Here is a 6,000-nt window from a genome sequence, read left to right as displayed (position 1 = left end):
CAGGTTTTGTCCACTTTATTTTGATAAGAGGTTGACAGTTCCTCGATCCATCAGGATCAGTTATTGAACAATCTGTTTTTGCTTCCCAAATATATTGTAGTTAATCTATATATATAAATGTTACTTGATGTGTATAACTTCATTATTACCTATATAAAAGATTGTTTAGCGTATTAGTTCTAATATATTGTAAAATATAATTTTCGACTAATGGTGACGTGTCAACGTAAATATAGATGCCTAATTAGGATCATTCACGTTAGTTTGCCAGCCACAGTTTCCGGCATTAAATACCTTGCAAATGGCCTGGTTAAATCCGGCTAGAGAGGTCACCCGATCTGAGAAACCTTAGTAGAATGTGCAAGGTCATCTCTTTCAATATGAGTCAATGTGTTCGATCGTTAGCGGGCGGTGGTTGGCGAGGCAGGCATTAGGGGCGGGCGGGTGCCTCCATGGCTGTTGCCCCCAGGAACGGCCAAGTCTATTCATAACCGTATACCACCTCACGACCCGCCTCTCCTATAGCCGGATAATGCCTCGGCCCCCACCCCAGAGCCCCTCCGTGCCCATTGCAGAGGCTGGTTATTGATCGAGACGACCCCAAGTGGCGGTGGAAGTGGATTGTTAGTGGGGAGGGTGTTATATAGGGCGGTAGGGGGCGGCGCAGATGCCGCCACTTGAAGTCGCAGTGCGCACACTCGGACGCCGGTGGTTACGGCCAATCCGCGTCCGCTGGCGATGGTAAGGGTGGTTAACGACGGCTCGCGTCCCGACCCTTGCATTCACACCCAACCTCACGCTTAATAACCCGCTATACACTCCACCCTCCTTCGCACACCACACTCCCAACCACTCCAATCCATTATTCAATCCACTAATAAACCCGTGCGAGGTTGGGGAGGTTATTATCGCGGGGGAAACGAGAAGGGAATCGAAGGGCAAGAACGGATACGAACCTAGTCGTTCGCCGTAATTGTGGACTTGACGACTCAGTTGCACTACCTTGTTGGACAGCGGTGTCCTTGCGCCCCGTAGTTTGGTGCCACGCTGGTCATTTGCACCTCGATGGTGCCGCACTAGGCCCCGAGAGGTTAGTGAGTGGCCGCAGGAGGCCAGGACAGAGTGAATTAGAGTCACGTGATGGCTGAGGGCGGTTTGTTTACATTTTGAGGTTGAGATAAAGCGGCGGCCCAGGTGATTCTCCCTCACCTGGCTCCTCCGCGGGGAATGTCCACCTTTATCGCCACTAACGCGCGCTTTATCTCGCCTTTAACCCCCCGCACGATGATTAAAGTGTTAAAATAAGAGGGAGAGGTGGGTGGAGGAGGCGAGAGGCGAGGGAGAGCGGTGTTAAACCTGGAGGAAGTTGTGCAGGAGCAAATGTCAAGGGTTGTGGGCCAGTTTGGCAATTCTCGTAAGGAATTGCCATCTTTGATAAGGCTGGCCTCTCTCCCTCACCTGCTCTAATTGATCCTCCACGCACATTTCTCACTCCCTTAAGTGCCATTTAAATTGCAAAATGGAGATAGAATGGGGTAGAGAAGTTCCAAATAAGGAAAGGAAGTACGTGCCATATTTATACCCAATAAGTGCCAGAAGTGATATTAGTTTATAATATTTGTGATTTGGGTGAACACAAGTTGGATTATATAGTGAGAAATAGCCGAGTGGTAAGTATATAGTGAGAATGGAGGCACTTGTTCACTTTCAGGAAGCTTTTGTTAACATTAGTCCAAGTTACATACAATAGGCCTACTCTCCAGCTTTTGATAATCTAATTGACACATTATATAGTGAGAAATAGCAGAGTGGTAAGTATATAGTGAGAGTGGAGGCCCTTGTTCACTTTTTAAGACTTTTAAGGCTTTTAAGACTAGTCCAAGTTGCACACACAATAGGCCTACTCTCCATCTTTTGATAATCTAATTGATACAAATAATACAATATGTTGTGTAACTTGGTAATGTAAATACAATGCTGTGGATTGATATTTGTAGGCCTACAAAGTTACAATTGTTATTTACATTATTTACAAGAAAATACAATGGATTTTTTTTTAATTGGTGTGTTTTATACAGTATTGCTCAGCCACTAATACACCTTGTTTGTATTGCTGGAGATTAAGTGTTGATGCTCAATTTAAGATTCACTACAATACTGTATCATATATTTACATGATACAGGCTTTTTGTCTGTCAAAATATATTACTGTATTTTAAATGCAAGAATTATAGGACCTGTTTTGTAATGCCTTTCATAAATTACAAAATAAATGGTTATAATTAAGATTTAAGACTCATAACCAAGAAGACTGTTTCATTAAATGATGGTCCTAAGTCTGCCCTGTTCTCTAGTGGGATTATTTAATGATTACACACGAGTAAACATCACTAGGGGCATGTGACGGGAGACTAGCAACTTCGAACTAGGTCATTGGGACAAGTTATTTGCTGCAACTTTGATGAAACTTTGTTCATGTTATCACAGCACTAATTATTACGACTGTGCACCCATTTGTTAAGTACTGTACAACATGATGAGTACATGTTGTTGTTATAGATTCAGCTACTCGGAACAAGTTCCAAGTAGCACGGGCTATGGTGAGCCCGTAGTGGACTTGCCTGGCACAGGAGTGGTGCTGTATGGGCACTACAGTATATGAGGCAAAAGTAAACTTGATTCTTGGGCAACTTGGTGAAGCAATTAATTATTCATTATGTTGGTAAATTTGCATATAAACATTTTACTTATCTTGTCCTGATGAAACCTTGAAGTTAGTTATGTACTCGACACAACTACACCTGGTCCTTGCTATTATCAGTCCACCATTGTACCTTGAATGGTCTGGTAAAGTGATATTTCCTTTTGGCCTATGACTCCCAAAGCCCCAACTCCATCTTTTGAAAATCTAATTGACACAAATAATACATTCTGTTGTGTAAGTTGGTATGTAAATACAGTACATTCATATTTGTAGGCCTACAAATGAGATCTTTAGATTTGTTTACATTAACTGAGCTACGATAATTGAACACATGTTCCTTAATGGCTTGGCATCATTGACAACTATGAATGATGCCAACCCATCATTTATGTTCCTAACATAATGTACAGTAGTTACTTGAGATAGGCCTAGAATGTGGTTTATTTGGGTATTGGCCTGGCAGCTGAGTGAACAGCACTTCAAATTCGTAGTCCTGAGATTCCGGGTTCGATCTCCGGCAGAGGCAGAAACAAATGGGCAGTTTTTTTCACCTTGATGCCCCCTGTTACCTAACAGTAAATAGGTACCTGGGAGTTAAGACAGCTGCTACGGGCTGCTTCCTGGGGGTGTGTAACATAAAGGAGGCCTGGTCAGGCCTCCTTTACGCGCCGCGAGAACGCTAAGCTCCGAAATCATCTCGAGATATGGTTTATATTCAATCTATTACAGGAAGCTGATGATGGCTTGTCAGTGTCCATTTAAAACAGTGACTCTGTTGGCTGTTTGCATGGTTATGTAGACAGTTACTGGTCAGAACCTATGTCGGCGCCTAACCAGGCTGGCAAAATACACATTAATAGCACCACAGTGAGTGTTTAAATTTCCTAATTAGATTATCTGTGTTGCAGTCAGTACTGAATAGTAATTACTAGTAATGGTGTTGGTAATAATTACTATTTAGCACTATAAGCACTGCATAACTTGTTTTCTAAGAAAGTTTCAGATGTTTTATTTTTGTTACTAATTGTTAAATGAACATAATTCGTATTACTACAGCTTGAAGAATGTACTGTATTTCATATTGGGTGAACTGTTATATAAATTTTAATATTTAAATAATAGTTTGCATGATATGAAATATATCATCTAAGTACTGTACACTGGTTAGTACTGTACAGTACTTAGATATTACATGTACTGTACTCACGGGAGACATCTCCCATCACACAGGGTGCAGTCGCACCTTCACAGATCTCCAGTATCAGCTCTTGATACTGGTAATGGCTCAAAAGGGCCACCACTTACGGGCTATTCATGCCCTTGCCACATTTTGGGTGACTTAATCTTCATCAATCAATCAATGTACTGTACTGTATATTATTTAAGATCTATAAGTAAACAATATGCACAGGATCCTGTAGCTCTGATGTATTGCTTACATGTACTGTGTATAATGTAAATGAATCAATACATTAGAATAGGCTACTTAAGACTAATTTATATGCATTAACCTATTTAAAATTAAGCAATTCTTTGGAAAGAACATAAGAATATAGGAAACTGCAGAAGGCCTATGGGCCCATAGGCCTATTTGTATCCACCCAAATTCTCGTATACTGTGTGTGTTTATCCATTGCTTGAAACAATCTAGCACTCTCACATCTGTTATTGTACCTGGTATATACAGTAATTTGTTATATGAAGCCGGTAGAATGCACTGAGTTTTTGTAAAGCCTTAAAGCAAATGGAGTACAGTGTTTGCAGTGATAAGCTAAAACAGTTTATAAAATTCAAGTACTTAAAACTAGTGGATGATTTGATATATGTCTAAATTCAACAGTATAGTTTAGTTTCAAATACTGTACTTTCCCAATTTATCGAATTTGACCTGCGGACTTTTGTGATGGGTCATTGACCATTAGAAATTCAAGCAACCAACCGTTTGACCATTAGAAGGGATATTAACAACATAATTCCTGTAGTTAATCAGTTACCCCTCGCTTTCCATAGACTGAGTTGCCCTGTCGAATGAATATAATAAACTGTGTTTTGGAAAGTTTATTTTAATGTTCCTGTTAAGCTGGAGTTAATACCTCAAAATTTGCGCTGAAATGTCACAATAATGTGGGAGTCTATTCACTGTACAACATGGATATTATATAAATATTTCAGGCTTTATCAAACTTATGATGTGTTAAGTCTAGGCAGTGTGAAACAGTCATGAGTGTGCAGAAGTAATAATGACATGGCACAGTATGGCATGTGTATGTAGTCATGTTATCCACCGCACGGTACAGAGCACCCCGAGGTGCTTTGAGAGAAGTGCTATTTTTTTAATTAGGCTATATTTTAATGTTTTTTTTAATGTTTTCATCACACTTTGTGTTTTGAAATGAAAATGGTTGAGTTTGGAAACATTTTGACATTAACTTTACCTGAACATTTTTAAAAAACAACAAAAATATGTCCTTGACAGTTGCACTATGAAGTTTTTGCCGAAACCAAGTGCGCAGTGCGGTAGTTAAGGCTTTAAGCCAGTGCTGGATGGGTGATCATATGGACATTGTGCTTTAGATTGGTAGACCTTGATTAGCCTAACAGGTTTCTTGACCTCAACAATGATGCAGCATACAATAATACTCTTTTTTTTTTTTTTTTATATATATACAGTATATGACAAATCCCATCCTAGGTAACATCATTCCTACATATGACCACTATTACCCGAGATGTAATATAATCCTAGAAACCTATACATAGTATAAAAGTCTAGGGTGATGATCTGTGCTTACTTTTGAGGACATCAAAGAATGAGAATGGAGGGAGCTAATAGGTGACAAGACCTTGAACCATTGTGGGATAACTTAACAAAAACCAGTGCCGAACTTGTATAAATATATGTGCTGTGGCAGTGGAAGGGAAAAGGACCAGATGGATGAGAAAAGTAAAAAAAAAAAAAAAAAAAAAAAAAAAAAAAACTATTAGTTTAACCTGTAAAAGAAGTATTAATCCTCCAATAATTAAATGGAGTGAAACATACAAAAGAGCATTGAATACAGTAGTAGGCATCCATCAGTCTCGGGAGACAATGGAGTTACGCTCTGGTTGTCGGTCTTCAGATTGTGATGGAAGGCCAGGCTCTGTAGCCCCCCGCTACATTAGGCCCAGACCAAGCTGCTGCTCTGACTCCCGACTAACACACACTGCTCCACTCCCATCTCTGGTAGGGTTGAGCCCAAAGCCCCCCAGTGGTGAACAATTTGTCACTTGGACTGGCTCCATCCATTGTAACAACT

The 6,000-nt window shown here is 40.2% G+C and overlaps 1 protein-coding gene across 6 annotated transcripts in view; it reads left to right on the top strand.

Moving 5' to 3' along the window:
• The first annotated feature begins 425 nt into the window (after positions 1–425).
• Positions 426–6,000, top strand: part of LOC123774425 (uncharacterized) — a 52,876-nt gene continuing 47,301 nt past the window's right edge. The window contains exon 1 of one of the 6 annotated variants that reach the window (XM_045768723.2): positions 426–741. The gene's annotated coding sequence lies outside the window, so the exon portion shown is untranslated. Of the gene's footprint in view, positions 742–763; positions 1,671–6,000 lie in introns of those variants that run through there. The other 5 variants (XM_045768722.2, XM_045768724.2, XM_045768720.2 and 2 more) reach the window with 5 other exon arrangements.

This window comes from Procambarus clarkii, chromosome 61 (assembly GCF_040958095.1).
Source record: "Procambarus clarkii isolate CNS0578487 chromosome 61, FALCON_Pclarkii_2.0, whole genome shotgun sequence".
In the NCBI taxonomy this organism is placed as follows: Eukaryota; Metazoa; Arthropoda; class Malacostraca; order Decapoda; family Cambaridae; genus Procambarus; species Procambarus clarkii.
Note: the sequence above shows the minus strand (reverse complement) of the source record. Positions and strands in the feature narration are given on the sequence as shown.